Source organism: Amphiprion ocellaris, chromosome 21 (genome assembly GCF_022539595.1).
Source record: "Amphiprion ocellaris isolate individual 3 ecotype Okinawa chromosome 21, ASM2253959v1, whole genome shotgun sequence".
Taxonomy (NCBI): domain Eukaryota; kingdom Metazoa; phylum Chordata; class Actinopteri; family Pomacentridae; genus Amphiprion; species Amphiprion ocellaris.
Window position 1 is genome coordinate 26,485,667 of NC_072786.1, and position 24,786 is coordinate 26,510,452.

The window sequence follows — 24,786 nt, forward strand, 5'->3', positions numbered from 1 at the left end:
TGCCAAGCTGAGTCAAGTGACAAAATTAGTAATGTAATATGTTTAAATGTTTACTTTGAACAACAGGAATGATTCCAGCAAGTACAACCTGTTTCAGCGTTTATATGGTGGTTCATGATTGCTTTAAGACAAATTTGAAAAATGGAACCAATACTTTAAACCCTGCTAGAACCAGTATTTAAAATGGTTAACTTCTGCAACAACATCTATTTATTTAAGATGACTGGCAAGAATCTACGCAAATCTTGTGTATCAAATTCATCTCTCTTGAACTAATTACAAACTGTTGATGTCAAAAATGCATGTAGGAACTGTAGCTCAAAGATTATTTGATTAGTTGTTCAACTATTTTGATCATTGATTCATCGGTTTGAGTAAAAATTCCACTAATTCCAGCTTCTTAAGTGTGAATATTTTCTGGTTATTTTTCCAGAATCATCTTGGGTTTTGGGAAACACCAACATTTTCAACCATTTTTCACCATTTTCTTACCAAAACAACCAAGCAACTAATCTAGAGAACAATCGACAGAATAACTGGCAATGAAAATAACTGCATAAATACAAAAAAGCAGTGGCTGAAGTTGATGCTGCAGATATGTTGTTTAAAAAAAAACTCTTGAGGACTTGTGAGCTATTATTACCACTGCAACTGATGACTGTTTTCATTGTCTAATCTGTCGATAATTTATTATTTTCGCAATGACTCGATCAGTTGCTTGGTCTATACAGTGTTAGCATTCCCAAAGCCCAAAAACCAAACCAAACCAAATCTAAAGATATTCAGTTTACTGTCAAAGAGGAATAAAGAAATTAGGAAATACTTAAATCCAGAAAGCTGTAATTAGAACATTCAGATGTTTGTTCTCTTATGAAACTACTGAAGACCATTAACTGATCATCAAAAATTGATCTTCTAGCTAATATACTTGCTAACTGACACACTTGTGCTTGTGAACCGTCAGTACTTGAGATTGCTAACATGTAAAGTGTTTTCCTAAATAAAGAATTTGTCCACCATGGTGCAGTCGAGGTGGAGGCATTTTGTTAATTTTTGTTGACAACACTGCACAGATTCAGTGAAACTTGGGTGGAGGAAGAAACCAAGCTTTGGTGTGGATCACTTTTTTTAAACTTGTTAGACAGAGCATCAGCTTTGGTGGAGGACTACACTCCATGTTAGATGAAATGATGAATTGTCCTGAAATGATCCCATCAGCATGTGAAAACAAGTAAACGTCATTTTTTCCCCCAGGGGCAGATTTTCTCATTTGTTTATCAGAACTTTTAGAAAGAAAACAACATTTAAAACTCCACTAACGCTCAGTTTGATGTCATCTTGGCCGCTTTCCTACCACTGACAGACTAATATCTGTGAGAAAGTACTGATAACTGACGGCAAAATTCATAAAATATCACGTCAGTCTTCATAAACCCACAAGTGTTGCAGAGCAGAGATGGACGGCTGGAAAAGGTGGAGGCAAACATCTGGTTCTGCTCAACATGACAGACATTCCTCAGAGATGGAGGGAGTCTGGATGGCAATGAACTGGTCTTCTAAGCCAGCGTCAGTTTCTCCCGGCGGACATCTCTGCACATCAGAGGCTGGAGGTGTTTGCCATGTAAACAAAACCCCGCCACTTCCAATCTGATGCAACCGAAGGGTGTGGAAATCGGGCCGACACCGTGGAAATGTATGACTTTCCCTGCTGCTGTCCATTACTTCAGCCTCGGTGACTTCATTGAGTAAAAATGCTCTTTGCCGCGTTTTTATTGTACTTTTTCATCGAGTCTGAGACTGGACTGGAAAATATCTTTCAGAATGAATTCAGAGAATCTCCCAGATTCATATTGGAGCTGAACATCAGAGTTTTATGACATTCCAAGAATCCCAAGAGTGACATGGGTTATTATGAACAAGCTCCGCCATCGTTAACATTAATATTAATATTAATATTTAGAATACCTTCAAATTCAACAGAAAACTTCACTGAAATGCCAATCCAATCCAGTCATTTAATATTAGTCTCTGCCAATGGCAAAGCAGAAGAGGCGGGCAGTTCCGTGTTGGCAAGCAAAGAACATTGTGGGGGTTTAACTAGTAAAGGGGCACCATGACAAAGACTACTGTGTTGCTTAACGGCCTCTGGTGAGCACACAGTGTTCCTAAATCCCAGTAGCATATTAAACAGCTGCTTTTGGTGACTGAATCAAATGCCAGTGACTTAAAATAGCAACATTAGCACAAGATAAACATCTTAAGCACTAAATTTGTAAAGCTAATTCATCCGTTATTGATTGATGATGCTGCCTTGATTAAGAAATCTATTCAAATTTACGACACCTGTGTGACAGCGGATGTAAACAAAGAATCGGGCTTAGGTTGATGCCAATATTAACCAGTTAAAAATCAATGAAAAACTTAAAAGTTGTGGCAAAAAATAAAACAAAATCATTATTTAGGATTATTGTTCTTTAGAAAGGGATGTCAAATTAAGGACTTCCTTACTTGTAGCCTCTAAATTAACAAAGAATTGGAAGCAACATGCGATATTAAATGACCAGAGTGAACAACCACACAAAGTTTTTGGCCAATTTGTCAAATATGATTCATAAACTGATGTTGCTTTTCAACATTTATCAATAATAAAGCAATAACTAAAGTAGGGCTGAACAATGAGTTAATTTCAAATCAAAATCAATATTTCACAATGCAATTAACAAATCATAATGGCAGCAATTGAGGATATACGTCGTACAGCCCTTCTGGGTTCAAAGTGATGTTAATGTTTTCACAAATTCATGCCATCTAACATGTGTAACGGTATTTTTCATGTCCACTCATGTGGTAATGCTCCTGAACATGTTCTATCAATCTATTACACGGTGAACTGTAGGGAAACTTTAACAAATTATACTGGAAATTAAATTGCAATATTTGCAAGAAAATTCCAATTAGATTAAACAGATTAGATTAAATCATTTAGCTCTACACAAAAGATGGCTTCATCTTCATTTAGTCACTTACTTGTTTTGTGAAACATAGAAATGCGGTGCAACAACGACATGGACAAAATTGCCCAAATCCACATTTCAGCCCTAAGAGCAATCACTTTGAATTGTACTTTGCAGGTTAATTGTTTATTGAGCAGAACTCCCAGGAAGGCAGATCATGAAATCAACAAAATAAAGAGACTAAACTCTCCAAAAGGAAAAACTTGTGATGAACTTTTCGCCCATAGCAATAAATTTATTCAACCACCCAATGCTGGCTGGAATGGTGTCACTGAGGAAAGAAAACAGTTTCATTCTGCTGTTAATTGTATAATCTGCATATTCATTGAGGTCATATTGAAATTCTTGAAGGTTTAATTGCTCATTTCAAATATTAAATCCTGCAGCTGCCTAGGTATTTATTAGCTCAGAGGAAACAGTCCTAAACAGCTGGAAGCGACTCATTTAACTGTGACTTCCGTGTCTCCACATCAGGGATAACTTAGAATGACCAGCTATTAATTAAGTTAACGGTGCTGTTGTTTCACAGTTCTCTTGTTTTGGAGACACTCAAATAAATCCTGCAGCTGCCTGATGCTGCAGGTATTTAATAATATCAGAGGAAATAGTCCTAAACAGTTGGGAGTGACTCACTTAACTGTGATTTTTTGTCTCCACATTGGAAATAATGTATAATAACAAGTTACTAGCGCTGTTGTTTGGCATCTTTCTTGCTTTCAAAACACTTATAATAGTCCTGCTGCTGTTTGATATTCCAGGTATTTAATAAACTCAGTGGAAATACTCCTACAAACAAACTAAACAGGCTGCTCATTCAGACACGAAGCCTTCAGATTAACAGAACGAGCTCAAATTTACCTGTTAAAAGTGCTGGAAATAGTCGTTTTACAAACCTCGACTGATCACATAGCATCAGTAGCGCAAGTTAAACAAAGCTACCGGATGAAACGGAGTCTCAAAACGCTGCTGCTGATCTTTATTAACCTCTGTTTTTAGCCGTACCTACAGCGCTTCACATCCCCATCTCTTTGGAGCTTAGCTGACCATAAACGCCACAAAAAAAGCAACATTCCAAACTCACACGAGTCAAAACACACATCTTCCACCCAGAGCAATGGCGGCAAAAATCAGAACTCGCCCCGCCGTCTGCAATAGAAAATGAAATGCCGAGTCTGGCTAAGGACATAATGAAAAACCTATTATCAGCATAAGCTTTCATCAGCACCGCATTCAGCCATGTTCAATACAAACTGATTCTCTCATCTCGTGCTGTACCCACCTGAACACAATAAAGACGGCGAGATAAGAGACAGAGATCACTTTTTTTGTCTTTTTTTTGTCTTGTTGAAGACGTGCATCAGCACATTTACAGATGAGCCAAAGTTTTCATGAGTGACGCACTCGGACACGTTCGCCCTCGCAAAAGGCCAAGATAATCAGCGTGTCATTGTCCAAATCTGATCGATTCATTAGTATGTATACGTACACGCTCCGTGTCCTCTACACCTCTTGTATCTGCGTCCATTCATCTGTCAGCCTCTTCATTTGCCTCCTTTGTTGTGTCTAATTACTGACGGATTTCGTCTCTATCTGTCTGTCACCTCCAGCATTACCGTCTCTGAATTCAAATCCAGCCCCTTCATACAATATTCAAAGAAATTCTGAATTATATATATTATGATACAATATTCAAACTATATCCGGCATATGTTAAGCTTTAACAAGGGGGGCTAAAGAGTGCATCAAACTGCAGAGACGAGTGCAACTCAGCAGCTGCAAAAAGACCGAGTGGAGGCAACTTATTTCTGTTCCACTTGCATGGAGTCGAAGCCACGCAGAAATAGCGTCTTTGAGCTTTTGGAAAAGCGCTTTATAAATAAAATTTATTATTAATTTATTATTAAATATCAGGTCATTTCATCTGAGCACCCTCAACATCTTTCCATCAGGGCAGCTGTATTACCTGCAGCCGCCGCACTGATTGCAAAGGACATTACGGCTGGAAGGAAATACCATTTCCAACACCTCATTCCCAACGTGGACACTTCACAAAGACTCACACGGCTCACTAGCTGTGTTTTAAATCCACCCACCCCAAACACCTCTCGTCTCCTGGGGTGACTTTATCTCAATCACGCAGAATATTTCCCCAGTAGTTTGTTTTGTGCAATTCATTTATTGTGTCTTTATGATGCAACTAACATAAATTAGTCATCAGATCCCCAAAATGCATAAGCATGCCGTCTTTTTTGAAAATGACACCATTTATCAGCACAAGAAACGACAAAACTAGAAAAAAAAGTCACATTTGCAGCTTTCTCACAGTCCTTAAATGAACCCTGTGTGCAGTTTTGTCAGAAAAATGAACCAAATCTAAGCTTAACATAGTGATATTTTATGAAAATCACTGTATTCTACATCTCTTCTTTTAAAAAATTGACAAAAACACACCATTTGCACAAGATTCTGTAAAAAACAAAAAATCCTGCATTACTCAACACAACTGAGAAGCATGACTCACTTAGTTGCAACAGACAGTAAACTGACAAAAATTCACGGCCGTTTAGGTTGAACTGCAGGCTGTGTTTATACCAAGCAGACAAATTAAAGAGACTAAGAGGAAAATCCAACATCCTGGATGAATAAAATAAATGCAGCATGGCTCAGAAACAGTGAACAGAGGAGAAGTAGTTGAGATACATTTAGCATGGTGAAACATCTTTCTACTGATGATGAGCAGAGAGAAAAAATCTGGAGAGGCTGGAAAAATTTGAACTTTTATATTTGAAATGATTCTGATTTGGTCTAAAATGGCATAAATATATCTAAAATGAGTGAGAAAATAATCCAAAATGAATATACTCCTCGATGCAACCGAGAAGCCATGACTTTTTAAGACGCTACAGACAGTCAAGTGACAAAAATTTGCTCAATCACTAATGAAAGTTCAGCAAAATTAACTTTCTTTTCATTTTTGTGACCAAGTATTTCATATTTAAAAAGTATTCTATTTATTTTTCTTTATATTATGGTTCAGAGAATATCACTAGTTGACAATATGAGCTCAAAGATAGAATTTTTGATTTCTTTTTTCATTTTTCAATGATCACGGATCATATCATCTACTCCAGTACTACAGATTCTGAATCAATGACATGATGAGATGTAATGGTGAAAACTTCAGGTTTTTATCTTTAATCATTTTTGAGATATTTTTATCCAAACAGCCTCAAATTTGAATGTACAAAAAAGTGCCGAAAGTGGGTGGATGGAAAATTTGATATATGAAGCTAGAACTTCACAGACACCATTTTAAATATCCATATTTAATAAAGTATATTTAACTAAAAACAATTAGAGATGGTCGAGCAGAAGGACCCTGAAGATTTGTGTTGGGATGCTTGTGTTAATATCTTTTCCTGCTCAAAGTTAACTATAAAGAATTCACCTGTGCTGCTGTGCAAATGGTAAACAAATCTACTCTAATCCATCTAGTGAAGCACTCCATGCCATCAGCTACTGGCTTTTTAGTTGTGGATGTGAAAAAGGCTGGATTATTTTCTTCCTCTCCTGATGGTTTCGGTGATACAATGCTGTCTGTTCTCCAGATTGCCCCTCAGGAACATTAAAGCTCTATTCTAATCTACGACGTTATTACCAATAGCACTAATGTCCTGAGCAGCAGACTGAGGGGAGGCGGTGCACTGAGGAGGTCAGTTATTGTAGCCCAGCTGCTGATTTAGCCTGTAATTTGAAGGGGGAATGACTTTTTGTCCAGGTTTGTCCAACTCAGGCGAAACTCCAATGTTGTCCGACTAACCCAGAGCAAATCTCTTTCATCCATCTCTGCTGGATGGAACATTTTTGCCGAATCTAAGTTTTCAATCTCTGTGTACACAACCGACAGCCACCACCACAGAATCGCTCCTGCAGGGCAGATTTACAGCAGAAACATGGCTTTAATTGAGCCACGTGAAAAGCAATGTTAGATAGTTTTCAGGTGCGGCTTTATTCCGCGTTTTGAACATTAGAAATTCATTCAATCGTTGTGTGATTCCAAAGTGAGAGCGTCTGGGGAGAGAAGCTGCAGATGATGCTCTTTAATCACCTCCCTCTAAATGTGCGATTCACGCAGCAAATTTGTTGTGCGTTTTCACAGAGACGACTTCTGGCGAGCATTAAACGGGGAAGGAAGCGTCACGTTTGGCGGCAGTAATGATGACGGTCGCCTGTCTCCTCGAGTCGAGTTTACATTTTTCTAGCCAGCCTTTGCAGCTGCAGCTCCCCTCTGAGACACACAAACACCCACGCAGAAATAAAGATGCAAACACACTCGACTTCCCTCTGCAAAACAAACCGGAGCCTTCCTGTACACCTCCCACAGGAACGTGGGGGAAGAGTGTATGTGCAGGCAAAGTACACGTGAATATACATGTATTTATACGCCGAGCAGCCACAACATTAAAACCAGCTGCCGGATATCGTCTGATCCGTCGAGGCCTGGACTCAGCTGACCTCTGATGGAGTCCTGCAGCAAAGATGTTAGCAGCAGATCCTTGGATCGGACTAGTTTTTCCACAGCATCCTGCAGACGGTCAACCAGATTGAGATCAGGAATTTGGACGCTCCATAATCTCTTTATCATGTTCTTCAAACCATTCATGAACAATACTTGTAGTGTGACAGTTGCCATGACAGGATGAACATGATCTGAAGCAATAAGCCGCTTTCCACTGCAGGAACTTGAGGCATTGTAGGGCAACCTGAGCCTTACAGGGTCTGCTCTAGGTATCTCTGAAAAGCCCTGAAAAACAGTTGTGTGTACCCTGACACATATTGGTTAAACTCGTAGAACAATTCTTTCTGTCCTCTTGATGTCCTTGTTGGGTAGCATTGGCACCGGCAGCATAAAATTTAACGCATAGACTAAACAAAGCTAACATAGTTAATGCTTCTTGTAGAAACTTTTTTCTGACACTGTCTTACGTACAGTTTTTTTACAGAGTAATGTATCATTGGCACAGCAGAAAATTCAACATATACACTACCAAAACACACCAACACTTTCTATTTCCTACATTAGGGTACATGTACAGTAACTATGGATGCACTGATCAAGTATTTTTGGCTTCAAATCAGAGGAATTTAATATTTATTATCATTTTCCGACATAATAAACACAGCAAGTATTGTAGATTTGTTGTAGTACCTGGTTGATCTGTTAACTGTTTGATACTGTAGAGAACAAAGGAGGTTTTCACTTCAGTGAGGGATCTTTCTTAGAAATTAGAACAGAATGGCTGAAAAGGCCTTCAGGTTGGTGGTTCCTGCTTTAAGTTCCTGTAGTAAAAAGCTGCCTAATCTTCAGGTCTTTGTGTCAAATTAAGATCCACATGAATGCAGGACCTGAAGTTTTCCGGAACAATAACCAAAAGATCAAACTGCCTCCACCGACACAATCTTTACAGTTTCCTGAACCCTAAAATGGCATCTTGTGACAAGATGTTGTGTCTGACCAAGAAATCCAAAATATTAAATGTGTGCAAATGGAAGGAACCTTCAAATTCTTACATTTTATATTTTTACATAAAATTATCAAGTTCTGTTATCAAATGAGAAAAAGGTGGATCCACAAAGAACTATCTTTTAAATGGTTCCTTAAAGAACCTATATATCTCAAAACTAAAGTTCTTTGGAGCACCAGTTATGGTTGTATTACTTTGTTTAGTGACGGATACCTACTAAAGCCTCTTCTTATATCTTTGCAAGTAATGGAGCACAATGACAGAGACTTTGATTGACCTCTGACCCCTAAACGAGTTATAAAGTAAGTTGAGTTAAGGTAAGCTAACAATTATACATCCCAGAAGAACATCTGATGTTCGTTCTCGGGGCTTTTTTAAAAAAATCACCTTTTCGTGTAAAAACAACTGTAAAGAAAGCATCAGGTTTAGATATTTATTGTTTAGTGACAGACTTCTACCAGAACTACTAAAACTTATTCTTACTTCTTAGCAAGTAAAGCAGCACCATGGCAGAGACTTCAATTGACCTCTGGCTATCAAGACTGATGAAGTAGGCTAAGTTTCTCTACTAAAACTTAACACAGTCCAGTATTTTATCTTGCTTATTTGTCTGATCAGCAGCTAAAGAAATAAATAACCAAGATTTGACTAAATAGTCTCATTCAGCCCCCAGCTCAGAGCCTTTTCCAGAGATTTCAACCACATTTCATGGTCTAAAAGAAATCCTGTGGAGTTTATCACTTCTAGTAGTGCTGCGAAGCAAAATTTTAATGAGTCGATCCCTGCAGATGTGGTTTCATATTATTCCACTGTTCCATAATCGGCAGTTATGTGCTGACAAATACAGAGAGGAAAATAGCTAGTAAACATGGAAAATTCTAACCTTGCTTGTTACAAAATCAGAAAAATTTGAGTTTTAAGCTGAATGGCGTCAACAGGCGCTCTTCGAGTTCAGTGTCAGTAACACCAGATATGACAACTCTGTTAAATAAACTCTGCTAAATATTAATAGGCTGCCTGTTATGAAGCCGATAAACATCAGCACAGTTCCATAAACAGTTTATTATTGCAGCTGAACCGGTTCCTGTATCGGACGTGTTATCAGACCTGCCTTCCTGTGTTCCCTTCATCTGCCTCCATGTGTTTACTGTCAGCAGTGTTTGTGTGCGTTATGAGGCCAAACAATTAAAAAAGCAGCACAGGAAGGTATGTGTTGATGCAGCAGCTTTACTTTAATGAACTGGCTTCGTGTGAATTTTATATGATGCAGCCGATAGAAGGAAAACAGGGAGGCCTTTGTCTAAGTGGAGGAATTTATCAATAAAACAGCTCAAACTTCCCCGTGAGGCTATAATACTCATTACACACCAGAAAACTAACTACAGAAAGTTATTACGACGGATAAAACTTTATCATATTTAGATTCTTACTGCTAGTGTTTTAGAAAATTCAGCCTCACAGGTGATGCCAGTTTCCCAATGTGCCTTAAAGTTTGCTACAATTCAACACAAAAAATAGATTTTTAAATAACTTCAACTACACTTCAAAAGAAAATTAATGATTTTACATTTTAGAAGAGTTTGTAACTGCATTTTTTCAGCAATTTACTACTATTTTACTTTATTTTTTTGTTAATTTGCAGATAATATTTTTAAAATCACTGAAAAAAAAAATTATTTGCATGTTAACCGTAATGAAAACAGTAAAAAAGTAAAAAAAATTGTAAATAAAGTGCATAGCATTTTTTAAAATAGTTATTAACATTTCAACGATGTTTGACTTAAAAATTCTTGTATTTTTTTAATTGTATTTTTAAAAATGAAAAAAAATACTGTTATTTTGCTAATTTCCTGTTTTGTTAAATTGGAGATAACACTTATAAAGTCACAGAAAAAAATGTTAATTTACATGTTATCTGTAATGAAAATGGTATAAATTTAAAAAGTACAAAATTGTAAATACCATTCCTATCAAAATTTATATATATACGTATATTTTACAAATGGTTATTAATATTTTTATAGTGTTTGACTGTAAAATTGTTCTATTTTTTTTACTATATTTTTAAAAATGTTTTTTTAATTGTTATTTTACTAATGTCTTGTTTTGTTAAATTGCACATAACTACAAGTATTTTTTTTAAAGTATGAATTTATTAACTGTAATGAAAATAGCAAAAAGTTTTAAAAAGTAAAAAAATAAAAAGGTACAAAATTGTAAATAATTTTTTAACAAATGGTTATTAATATTTTTTGTTTGAGTGTAAAATTCTTCATTTTTTTTCAATTGTAGCTTTAAAAATAGAAAATATTTCTTACTGCTACTTTACTGATTTCCTGTTTAGTTAAACTGCACATAATTATGAGTGAAATAACTGAAAAAAACATGAACTTAAATGTTAATTGTAATGAAAACAGTAAACATTTAAAAAGTACAAAACTGTAAATAGTGGTAAAATCAAAATTAGGTTTTTTAAACAAATGATTATTGATATTTTTTACAATGTTTGAATGTAAAATTTTTCTATTTTTTAATGTATTTTAAAAAATTTGAAATATTTTTTACTGTTATTTTACAGATTTTGTGTTTTGCTAAATTGCACATAATTACTAGTAAAATGACGAGAAAAAAATATGAATTCACGTCAACTGTAATGAAAGAAGTAAAAATGTAATAAGTACAAAACTGAAAATAATGTCCATATCAAAAATATGTTATTACTATTGTTGTTGTCATTCAGAAATGGTTATTAATATTTTTACAATCTTTTTAAAATTATTCTACTTTTTACTGTATTTTTTAAAAATGAAAAAAAAAATATTTTACACATTCCCTGCTTTGCTAAATTACACATAATTATTAGTAAAATGACAGAAAAAATAAACTGTAAAAAACAAAGCCAAAACTATAAATAATGTTAACATCAAACATTTGCATTTTTACAAATTCATTCTTGAAAACATTTGACTATAAAATTATTTTTTTCTGTATTTAAATTAGAACAAATATTGTTATTTTACAATATTAAAAAAATTCAGATTGAAAAATTGATTTTATTCATGTATTTTTTTTTTTTTTTTTTTTACTGTTGTACTTTTCTAGTTTTGTGAAACTGCAGATATTATCCAGTATTAACTGACATATGGACAGTAATAACAACAATTGTACTCTGTATAAATCTTCTGAAATGTTAAATTTTAGTTTAAAATTTGGGAAGAAGCTGCTGCTCTGCTTTCTCTGATCGATAATTAATTTTACAGTTATTAGTCGAGGTGTGCACTGTGTTTTTTGTTATTATTATTTTCTTCTAAAAGGACAAAAGAAAAAGTCATCCAAAACTTAAAAGGCACAGTAGATAAAAGTAAAGAAAGTTCAACACATTTGGGAAATAAATGGAGCTCGGTTGGTTTTATTGCTGCTGTTAGTTTATTAGAGCCTCCAGTAAATATTGGATCGTATAAAACGTGGATCTAAATCCGTATCAGTCTCGTTTTCTGGGTTTTGTTGTGAAGACTTCTAGAAAGTGTAAATAAAAACACTGAAGGTGATAAAAAAGTCCTTGTTACCTGTTCAGTGCTGAGGCCTGTTGAACTCTGATGACATGAAACTCCTCACTCTCCTCTCCTGAAATAAACAACAACATAAACATATATTCATTATTTAGCGGTTTGATTCTCGATGTTTACAGTAATTTAGGGCATAAAACACAACTAGAACACAATAAAAACGACTACAGTTAACCTAAAACTAATGTACCACTTCAAATTTAAACAGAATTTGTGTTTAAATGACATTAAATTGTGTGTCACCAGCAGGTATTTAACTCTTAGAATTAAACTCTGATCGACACACCATTAGAGGATTTCCTCGTCCAAAATCATAACGATGACAGCTTCTCTGGAGAAACAGAGTTCAGTGTGAGTAAACCTAAAGCCACCTTAGACCAATGAATAAACAAATAAATAGGGAGATAAATAAATAGATCAATAGATAAATGAATGAATAAATAAATGAATGAAAAAATAACCCAGAATTCAGTGTGAGTAAACCTAAAGCCACCTCAGACCAACAAATAAATAAATAAATAAATAGGGAGATAAATAAATAATTAGATCAATAGAAAAATGAATTAATAAATAAATGAAAAAATAACCCAGAATTCAGTGTGAGTAAACCTAAAGCCACCTTAGACCAATAAATAAATAAATAAATAGGGAGATAAATAAATAATTAGATCAATAGATATATGAATGAATAAATAATTAAATGAATAATAAATAACCCAGAATTCAGTGTGAGTAAACCTAAAGCCACCTTAGACCAATGAATAAACAAATAAATAGGGAGACAAATAAATAGATCAACAGATAAATGAATGAATAAATAACTAATTAAATAAATAAGTGAATTGGTGAATAAATTAATACATTCTCTAAAAGACAGAAAATAATATTAAAATGTTAAAAAATAAGTACATTATTATTGCTGCTGCATCTTGGTCTTAAAATTAAAATTTGGTAAATTACGCTCAAATTTAATAACATCAAAGGGTCTGAGCTGCAACATTAAACTGGGCAGGTTAATACAATTGTAAAATCTCAGCCTGAAAATTTTATTAAAGTCAGGTTATATTGGATTTTATATCATTTTTGTAGGTTTTAAATCTTTAGTATGTAAATAAGTCACACCATAATTAACATTAAAGGGTCTTTCAGACTTAAATCCACTCAGTTTTGTGCCAAAAATGGCAAAAACGTGCAGATTAATACCAGATTTATCATTTTTAATATCCAGAAAAACCCATGAGGCTGAAGAAGTGCAGATTAACCCTCCTGTTGTCCTCATTTACGCACCAAAAAATATTGTTCTCTTGTCTGAAAAAAATCAAAAAATTCAGCAAAAAAATTCCCCAAATTTCAGAAAATTTGCAAAACCTTCAGGAAGAAAATTCCAATAATTCCTTAAAAGTTTCCCTTAAAAGTTTTATTTAAAAAGAAAAAAAACTCCCAAATTTGGCAAAAAAATTCTTGTAAATATTTTCAAAAAATGAGTAAAAATTTTCCAAAAAAATCCTAAAAATATCTAAAGTGATTCCATATATATCAGTAAAACTTCTGATATTTTCTTAAGAACATTCACAAAAAAAATCAACCAAAATCCAGTGAAATTCGTTGGATTTTGGTTGTTTTTTTGTGAATGTTCTTAAGAAACATTTTTAGCATTTCTTTTTTCCACCAAAAAATGTTCAAAGATTTCCCAAAAATTTTGAAAATATGGACATCAGAAGTTTCACTGTGAAAATGTGTTTTTTCCCCCACATTTTCAAACATTAAAACGGGTCAATTTGACCCACAGGACGACACAAGGATTAAAACACCATCTACACATCAGTGTGAGTTTCTGAGAGCGTTTCATCAGCCTGAGTGGTCAATTAGAGCCAAAGTGTGTAAATTAACGCGACTGAAGCCACGAGGGTTAAACCGTGATTTGACGAAAGGTTAATTATGCAGAGAAACGGCTAAAAAATCAGAACTTTAGAGGAGTCGACGCCCACACAGTGGAGTCGGACAAAGTAGGACTTCACTCGATAATTACACTTAATGGAGGTAACAGTCGGCCTCCAACTTTCCTGTGACTCGAGCTAATCAGACTTCAGCCGTCCATGTAATCTGGACCAAACTAATCAACCTCCTACTCCACCAGTCATCCCTGAGTCACAACACTTACCACGGCTGCCTGGCAGGACCATCAGCCTCCAGATTAAACCTCTAGACGCCTTACGGTTAGCACTGATTAAACCGATTTCATGCTGGTTACGCAGCCAAATTCTCTGTTTTTACAGGAATCCAGCTTCATACAAAGAGATTTCCAAACAACACCTGCTGTTAAACTGCATTAAAATCTGCATCTTGTTGTCTTCATTTACAGACACCAAAAATAATGTTTCCTTGTCTGAAAAAAATCCAAAAATTCAGCAAAAAAATTCCCCAAATTTATGAAAATTTGCAAAACCTTCAGGAAGAAAACTCCAATAATTCCTTAAAAGTTTCCCTTAAAAATTTTAGCTTTAAAAAATCCCCCAAATTTGGCAAGAAAATTCTTGTAAATATTTTCAAAAAAAAATAGTAAAAATCTTCCAAAAGAATCCTAAAAATATCTAAAGTGATTCCATATATATCAGTAAAACTTCTAATATTTTCTTTAAGAACATTCACATAAAAATCACCCAAAATCCAGTGAAATTCGCTTTTTACAGGGATTAACCCTGTAAAAATAAAAAAGTTTTTAATTTGTTTTGTGGTGCCATATTTATACTTTTTTCCTTTTTTAATGTGGTATTTTTTAGATTTTTAGATTTAGTTTTTTTTGTTGTTTTTTTGTTAACCATTTTTTCACAGATTTTTCAGCGGCAAGGGTGTCACGTTTTTATTTATTTATTTAACCTATTTTCTGTTTGCATTTTTAAACAGGAAATGCACCCGATTTTCACCTTTAAAAAAAAACAACAAAAAACAAGAACATCATAAAATGTGTTTTTTAAAAGAAATTTTTCATGTAGCAAGGGGTTACAGATTTTTTTCACAGTTTTTTTTTAACTTTTACTACATATTATCTGTATCAAAACGGGGAAAAGTCTGTGTATTAAAAGTTAAAGAAAAAATATTTACTGTTTTGCAGTCCTCACTGTACATAATTATCTTTTTCAAATGAGCACAAATATTTGTAAAAACAATCAGGTTTTTGATTTAAATACAGTTTGTTATTTTAAAAGTGTAGTATTGCAATTTGTACAGCAAATAATAAACAAATAAAATTTTTATATATTTTAAAATTTTAATAAACAAACTGTAAATTGCTACTTGTTACTGGTGATTATCAGTAATTTAACAAAACAGAGACAAATTTTATTTACTTTGTTTATTTCTCTCTCTCTCTCTCATATATATATATATATATATATATATATATATATATATATATATATATATATATATATATATACACACACACACACATTCATTATTAGGAAATAACAAATACATACATTTTTAATATATTTTTAAATTTTAACAAATAACCTGTAATTTTTTTTATTTGTTAGTTTTTTACAGTATCGGGGGCTGTGCACAGAGAAGACCAATAATTAGTTTAAAAATAGTGAAATAACACAGTCTAATGTCAGATTTACATCAGCTGAACAACCTGTCACAACACCAACTAATTCAAATATTAAATTACAGATGTTTGGTCTTGAAGCATCTGAGTTTTCCTGATGCAAATTCTGTAAATAATTCAACATATTGCTGTAATTAACGGAGTCGACCTGAGATTCATGTTGGTATTAAAGCAGGTGAAGCCGACATATGGAGCGTCTTCTACTTCTTCTGATGAAAACAGTGTCAGACATTCCAATTAAACCTATCAGATCATCCATCTGGGCTTATAAAACACAAACTATTTTTATTACAGAGAGTCTGGATCAGGTTTTATTCTGCACTATAAGTGTTGTAGCTAAAAAACAACAAGGACGTCAAAGAAGAAAGTTTAACAAGCATCTGGGAGCTGGTTGTTGATTTATTCTGCTACAGACTGAGTGTAATGTGACGTCTAATGAACGAAGCAGAAGCACAACGTGATCGATTCGGGTAAACGCCGACTCAAACGTTACATCCTACACAGAAAACAGAAGCTGCTCTTTATTTCATCTCCAGTCTTGTACCTGCGTTTTAATAATTCACAAACACTCCTACAAGCAGGATTTCTCATCTCCCTGGAGCTCTGAATGTAGGCTGCAGCTAAATGACAGATAAATCTTTTATTTAACCTAACTGGAGGTCGAACCAATGATTGTTCTTCCCATCTTCTAATTAGCGTCTTGTTAAAAGTTGTTTTTTCGCAGCTACCTGTCCAAAGATGTTTAAATTTGCAGCGACATGGAACAGAAAAAAGCAGCAAATCTTGATACCGAAGGAGCTGGAAAAGCACTACAATAAAGAATCTGTTATTAAAATAGCTGTAGATTAGTTTTCTGTGGATCGATTTATTGATTAATCTTCTGATTGCTGAACAGACTAAAAGGCTAAAGGTGTAAACAGAGAAACAGCTGCATAATTCAAGAACACAGATTCTTTTAAAGTCCATATGTTGCACATTGGCAGGCTTATAATTTTACGTTGGGGCATACTAGAGTTTGTTTACATGTTTTAATGGTCAAAAACACATTATTTGTTGCTCAAAACAAACAAAAGCGAGATAACGTCACACCATAAACCTCAACAAAAAAATGCTGCGAGGCGTCTACACTTTAAATAGTAATTCAATTAACCATGTGATTAAATGGAAAAAACAAAAAAATACTCTGATTTACTGCTTTAGATAAACCTTTTAACCTGTCAACATTATTTTGTTGAGTTGTTCATATTGTTGCATTAACTCAATATTTTGTGTAATTTAAACTCAAATTTCTTCGTTAGTTGATTTAAAACTATATTTAAGTTGAGGTAACTTAATAAAATCGGCTAGAAAACTACATTTTTCTTCATCTTGACGTCAAGATTTAAAGTCTCCTCCTTTAACTACTCAACATTGGAGCAACTAAAAAACATGAAAATATTACTTGAAACAACTTGTTTTTACAAAATAATCAACTTCAAAACACATGTTTATGCTACAAATCACTAAATATTTAAAAATATCTTTGATTGTAGTTTAAAATATTCCTTATGTGCATAAATTTATGTATTATGTGTTTCCACCATCATCTTCACATCATGAGGGGAAAAAAAGCTAAAAATTCCAAATAAATTGGCTAAATTCAAATTAAACCATACCTAAGTAATAAAAAAATGTCAGTAAGATAACTAAAATTGTAGATATTGACTGAAAAAACAGGTTGCAGGATTTTATTTGTTCTTTTATAAAAAAAAATCTACCAAGATGAGATTGTTTCTTATTTTCATTAGCATGCAATTAAGTTAGTACATTGATCTATGCGTCTTACATAGTTATTGCATGTTTCATTAAAAAATTGCCAAAAATAAAGCTTTTGCTCTAACCACATTCTGTAAAAACCCCAAAATTTTACATTCCTCTGCAAAACTGGGAATTTATTCGTTACTGAGTTGCGATCAAGAGTCAGGTGGCAATAATTCTGAGAGTTTTCGGCTGAACTGCAGGAAGTGTTAACACGCAGCAGAGGAAGTAACCCATATTTGATCATTTAACATTCAACGTGAGGTGGTTAAATTCAAATTAAACCATTCCTAATTGAAATAGGTCCATAAAAAGATCAAAAACTGTAGATGCTGACTGAGAATAAACATTTAATCATGATACATTTGCCAGCTGGATCGTCAAGCACAAGGTTGCATTGGAAATAAGTGTTTTCTTTGCATTTTGGTTTTGCTGCTTGAATAAAAAAAGCCACTTTCAGGTGCTCTTCACATCAAAGAAAAGCAAAATATAAAGTGTAATCCATATATTGAGATATGTTCAGCCACTATTCATCTGTAATATATTCACCTGCAGATATTCTCCTCACAATCTCATTAAATCCACAAAAACACCACCGACTAACTCCATTTCTCTGTGTTTTTTTTTCTCTTTAAATTCAGCCGGCCTCTCGCTGTGCGTCCACTTCCTCGCCATCAGTGCAGAACATTTCGCTTCTCCTACAAACTCTTATTAAAAAGACAGAAGGGAACATTGGGAGGATCCGAACATGTACCCTCTCTTTAATTAACTGGATATTTTGCATTCATCCGACCATCTGCCAATCGATCCTGCATGTATTCGGCGGTAAATACGACCGGCACACGGCGTCCTTGAGACTTAATAAACTCTCCAGCATTCAAGAGCGGTGGCTGTTCATGATTCTGTGTCTCATTAGCCTGCGGATCAGCGAAACTCCATTTGTAAAGTGAGTGTTTGTGCTTAGCGCCGAAGCTATTTATACATTTTCATGTACGTCCCCTAAAGAGTTGTTGAAAAGCGTATGGGAAAGATTTCAGCTTTTACTTGAATCACAACGAGGCTAATATATTTCCTTTATTAAGTGCTCCGTAAGAGATAACCGGGTGGCAGAATGATTGCAGCTTTGTTTTATGTAAAGCGTCGTTCGTCTCCTCCATTTTTACACCATCCATTTAAAAATGAAACCAAGGCTTTGTAACCCTGAAGAGCACACTTCAGATTTAATGATTTTATGGAAACGGATTGGAAATACAGAATTTGTTCATTTAAAATTGCTGAAATTACACCATTTATGAAAGCAAGAAACTGTAAAAACAGAAAGAATTGTTGGAATTTTAACTTTTGTGAATGTATAATGTGTGACGTAAAAAAACGAATGTGCCAAAAGTGTGCTTAAAATCGTATTTCATGTCTAATCTTAAAAAAATTCCCCAAAATAAAGCCTCTGCTCCAACAAGAGTCTGTAAAAAACAAAAAATTCTGCTCTTCTCTGCAAAATTGTGAAGCTATTCATGACTCAGCTGCGACTGACAGTCACATGACAAAAATTCTGAGACTTTTTAGATTGAACTGCAGGCAGTGTTTCCACAGAAAAGCAAGGAAGCAAAGGAAAAATAAAGATAAAAGCATATTTGATCAAGAAAATAAATGCAGCATGGCTCAAAAACAGTGAACAGAGGAGCAAGTTGTTGGAGATACATTCAGCATGGTGAAACATCTTTCTACAGTAGTAGTAGTAGTAGTTTGTAGAGGTTGTAAAAATGTAAATTCGATTGTCAAATAGCCTTTTATAGCTTTTGGAGACACTTCTTTCTCATTCGTAATAACACCTGCGAGCACCTGGAGAAGCATTGTACGAACTGATTCTAGGTTTTTTTTAAATTTAGATTTAAATTTCAAAATAAACTTTCATTTTTGTGTCTTTTTCATACATATGAACCATATTTACACATAAATAATGAAATAAATTCAACTTTTTTTTTTATGTTTTAGAATTTATGATGATAAATTGTTGTCTTGCACAAAAGATCTTCTAAAGTTCTGTTTACTTCTAGTCATGGTTGTGTCATTTCCAAAGATGTTCAAGACTTTATACTGCAGCGAAAAACAAATCTTTAGTGACAAATTGTGTGAAAGGACACAAAAAACCCCAACCAAAAACTGTTTAAAGTTCAGAGAGTAGAATAGCTAGTTTGTTAATAGGTAGTTTGGCAACAAATGACTAAAAGACACTTTAAAGGGACAGTGGTGAAACTGTAAGAGCTTCTTAAGAAGTTTTTTGTGACCTTGTAAACTCCTCTGAAGGGCAATAATATCCACGAGAAAACCAAAATTGGACACCAACACCACAATAGAGTGTCGTATCTGCACTCTTATTGTAAGCCTCTAAATAGGACTTTACCCTGCTATGATGAAACCACAGATAAACTAGCAGTTATAGCAATTGTTGCTTTAGATGTTGGCATAGACTGACAGATTTCGGCTGAAAAAATGGCATTTAAACATCAAAAACTGCCAAAATCCACCTAAAAATGGACCTAAATGGGGATGACTTTGAAGGGTAGCTTCCCACCAGCGGCTGAAATCAGGATAGGATGAAAGTTTTAGACTGATCTCCTCAAAGACCTGACTTAAACACATCAAGAACTTGTGGACTGATGAAGGAACAAGTCTGAGCCTGAAAGACAACAATCCTAACATGTAATGTAAGTCTACTGATCACCTGGACAAAGAAAAGGCCTTCTGGAGGAAAGTTCTGTGGTCAGATGAAACCAAAAAACAGCTATCTGGCCACAATGACCAGAAATATGTTTAGAGATAAGAATCTGAGGATTTCAACCCCAAGAACACCAAACCATCCACCAAGCACGGTGGTGGCAGCATCATGCTCTGGATTAATGGAGGAGGAAGACTGGGTTTTTCATCAAGAATATGGCCCCAAACATGCATCAAAAGTGGTCTTTGTCTTCTGGTTCTTTTTCTTCATCTTGTTACTTTTCTCCTTCTGGTTCTTCTTGTGGTTCTCCTTCTTCTTTTGGTTTTTCTTCTGGTCCTTCTCCTTCTGGTTCTTATTTTTGGGTTCTTCTTCTTCTGGTTCTTTTTTCTTTCTGGTGAAACTGTAAAAGCTTCTTAAGAGTTTTTTGTGACTTTGTGAAGTCCTCTAAAATGTAATAATATCCAGGAGAAAACCACAATTGGACACCAACATCACAATAGAGTGTCGTATCTGCACTTTTATTGTGAGCCTCTAAATAGGACTTTACCCTGCTATGATAGAGAAATCACAGATAAACTAGCAGTTATAGCACTCATCACTTCAGATGTTGGTATAGACTGACAGATTATGGCATAAAAATGGTGTTTAAACACTAAAAACGCCAAATCCATCTAAAAATGGACCTAAATGGGGATGACTTTGAAGGGCAGCCTCCCACCAGCGGCTGAAATGAGAGGTTAACTCTCTGGGTGTGTCCATGGAGGCAGGGTTTGGTCAGAGGTGTGATGGATTGAATAGATTGGTCAGTAACACAATGCTCTTGAATTCTTTAGGATTTCAGCATGAAGACTTTCTAGTGAGGCTTCACAACAAAGTGCAGAAAAACAGATTGCAAACCGAGGTTCATGTGGGTCAGTTCGAAAGGTCTGAAACGGTTTTATTACGTCACTGAAACTCGAACACTTTCCAGCTTCTCCAGCTCAAGTTACTCACAGCAGTTAGGCTGCTCTGCTGTTGAAGAGAAGGAGGAAAAAAGCCCCGGTGGGTTGAAATCCAATAAAACGAAGGAGTTAACGCCGGCATTCTTGGAATTCCCCCTCCCCTGTAATATCGATGCCGGTATCAAATGACTGAAGAGGGAAGAAGTGTGTCAAGACATGGGAGTGGAGTAAACAAAGAGAAAAAATGCATAAAAACACAGAGAAGAGGAGGAGATTCAACGTCGAGATGCTGCTCGGATGACAGATGGAGGACGAAACGGCGCGATGCCATTTGCAGGTTGACATGCTTTTTCGTGATAGTCGGAGGTCTTTTAAATTAGCAAAAGCGCCGCTACAGAGGGAGGAGAGGAGGCTTGTAAATCAGTTTTTTTAATCTGAAAACAGGGCGTTGCAGTCGGGAGGAGGCAGCAGCTGCCAGGTCGGAGCAAGAACGCCGGCAAAACGTGCAATTAATGATGAAACGGGGTGAAACTGCTCCGTATGAAGATGGGTCGTAGTGCTGCTACGTAGCCGGATGAACTGGTTAAACCGGTTATCTGTTGACCGACACAATGACGACAATAACAGACGTCAAACTTCCTCCAAATCTACTGTCAACAAGAGCAAAATTACAGGTTTTAATTTATTCATATGGAGCATTTTTATCTGGTTCCAGTCAAGAACATTTATTTAAGTGTTGTATTTAACCCTTTGTTGTTTGTTGCCACATTTTCTTTTAATTAGACTCATTTTTATCACAATATGAAGTCCTGCACCTCTATGAAAACAACACAACCATAAAAATGAGTTATAATGTATTTTACACAAAGATTTATTAGTATGTACCAATATCAGAAGTGCTAGTTTTTGCGGTTTCTTTATTCCAGCAGGGTGAACATTCAAAGACGAAAATGCACAAACTGCACTCTGTTGTTTTAGTGCTCAAATTTTAAGTTTTTGCTTAATTTAGTAGGTTTGTGTGACAGTTTTTTCATTCATATTTTGTCTTTTGGAGACGTTCACAAGGCCTTAAATTTGCAAAGAGCTTTTAAAATGTCACCTGTCAGAAAAAGACAAATAAAAAAAGTTGAATTTCTTTGATTATTTTTACAAAAATTAGGGGAGAAAAACCTGGAATGAACATGTGCAATCATTTTCCAAGTGCCCACAGGCGTTAAACGATGGTGATTCCACATTGTACAGATGTTTCACTGCTTAAATCAAACCACTTCAATATTATAAAGCCAGAAATGATTTTTAAAAAATGAAAAAACTAAAGCTGAATTTCTTTGATTATTCATGTTTGAAATATTGAAAATAACCTGCAATCCACATGTGCACCATTTTTCCAAGTACCCACAGGTGTTACCAATACTAGAAAATAAATGGGACTCTAGATATTTTACTATTTACATTTTTAATTTGTTTTCATACATATCTCCTGTTCACTCTATGGAAACACTGCCTGCAGTTCAGCTGAAAACTGCTCATGGCTTCTTGGTTGGGAGCACATAACTTTTTGTTTCTTACAGAATGTGATGCAAACGCTTTATTTTTGGCAAATTGTTAAATGAGGCTTGTAGAGTCAACTGATTTTGAGAAAATACGACTTTAAGCTTAGATCAGAAAGTTGAAAAACCAGTGATTGGGGCTGTTTCTTACAGTTTCTTGTTCAGAAAAATGGTGTAATTTTGGTGTTTTGTGTTGTTTTTTAATACAGCATGCATTCCACTGTCGAGTTTTGGGATTAAAACAGTGGTTTTCTGATTTCTTGGCTTCTTACATAAAGCAGCATGTAGTCAGGCTCACATTTCACGTCTCCATATAACTGTCAAGCGAATTTGTGGCAAACTTTCGAAATGCCTCAAAAACAGTAGGAGACGCTTCAAACTAAACCATCTGTTTGCCAACCGTTAAAAAAAAAAAACTCAAAGAAAGAAAAAGAAACGGAATTTTGTTCACCTACAAGAGAACAATGGAGAGAAATTTACAGGAAATGGTTTCATTCTTTTATGTCAAATGTTCACTGAGTCAGAATTAATTCAGAAAAAGTTGTTTGATGTTTTTGGTCCTTTTGCATAAACTTGTTCTCAAGCAATAATTCAAAATGTGCATAAAAATATATAAAAGCACAGTTAGTGAACATCATTGGCACTCATTAGTAGAGAATGTTTATATCCACCTGACAAATACTTTAATATTCACTCCAGTTTGGTCTCCACCAAGCAACAAGATGAGCTTTTATCCTTCTTACCTGTTCAGTTTTAACCTGCTGCTATGTTTTCAGACATCCACTAGATAATTTTACTCGTCAATTTTTTTTTTCATCTGAATGTTTTTATTATTTTTCAGTTTTAGGTGCTTGCACCGGTGAGGAACGTTTTATTGTTTCACTGTATGCAGATACGTAGGAAAATGACGCTAAAGGAGTCTTGAATCTTGAATATTGGGCTCTTTAGCGACAAGATGCTCCACACCTTAATCCATATTAATCCACAACTTAACGGCATTTTAAAACCAAAACATCTCAACTAGCATCACCACTGAGCTGCAGTATTCCCTCTAAACTTCTCACGTAGTTTCATTTCAATAAAATAATCCAACATCTCAGAAAAAAAACAGATTTTTTCAAGACTGGAGCAACACTGAGAACAGATTTGTGGTTCTTTCGTCTCCTGTTGAACATGCTTGGAGCCTCAGATTAATTTTCTGTTTCTGACTATCAAACTGGATATAAAAGAGTTGAGACACACTGATGCTTCACTGCTAAAAATGCAATAAAATGTCAGTCAGAGGAATCCAACCGGCACTTTTATTGCAATAATTTACTGGCAATGCTCAAGTATTTCTACTTTTCAGGCAAGGTTCTACTTGTAACAGAGTAGTTTTACATTTTTTTCCAATCGCAAAGGACCTGAATACTTCCTCCATCCCTGATTAAAAGTGTCAGGTCTCAATTTTTACTCTTTTTCACAAAGACTCTATAAAATGTTCCAAGAAAAGACGCCTTTTAAAAGAAGCTTCACAATAGATGACGGACAGCTTTTTTATATTTTATTTTAAATTCAAATAACGGCATGAACTCTTCTGACATAAAGGATGAATATCATTCTTGCTGAGCTCCCAACGGACTGAAATTACAAAGCCTTGACAGCTTTTCTTTGCACCAAAAGAATTCTACAAGGTGCTAAAGTTGGAAGTCGTGAAGCCGAGGAACGTGATACTTTTGCGACATATTCCTTCATTATTATAAAAATGAGATTTTTCTAGCAAGCAAATTGAGACAAAATCAGACAAAAATGGAAGGAAACTATGCAAAATGGAGAAAAAATGAACACAAAGTTGTTTTCAGGCAGAAATGTGTGACTGAATGGAAGGTTTTGGAAGTTGTTTTGGTGAAGTATTCGGTCAGGCTGACACAGTCTGCAGCATTTTTTAATTACTCCGAATGATGATTAAATGTTAAAACTTAAGCCTCATCCAACAACATTTTCTGCTTATATTTCTCTGTAACCAAGGCGAAAAGACTAAAATACTAGAAGCTCTTTTCATGTAAATATTTAAATGTACGTCCTTTA

The 24,786-nt window shown here is 34.8% G+C and overlaps 1 protein-coding gene across 3 annotated transcripts in view; it reads right to left on the reverse strand.

Annotated features, from left to right (window-relative positions):
* The window catches only part of LOC111581796 (plexin-B2-like), a 272,748-nt gene that overhangs the window by 171,154 nt on the left and 76,808 nt on the right, over positions 1 to 24,786 (reverse strand). For all 3 annotated transcript variants that reach the window (XM_055006285.1, XM_055006284.1, XM_055006283.1), the window contains one exon: positions 12,106 to 12,163. The gene's annotated coding sequence lies outside the window, so the exon portion shown is untranslated. The remainder of the gene's footprint in view (positions 1 to 12,105; positions 12,164 to 24,786) is intronic.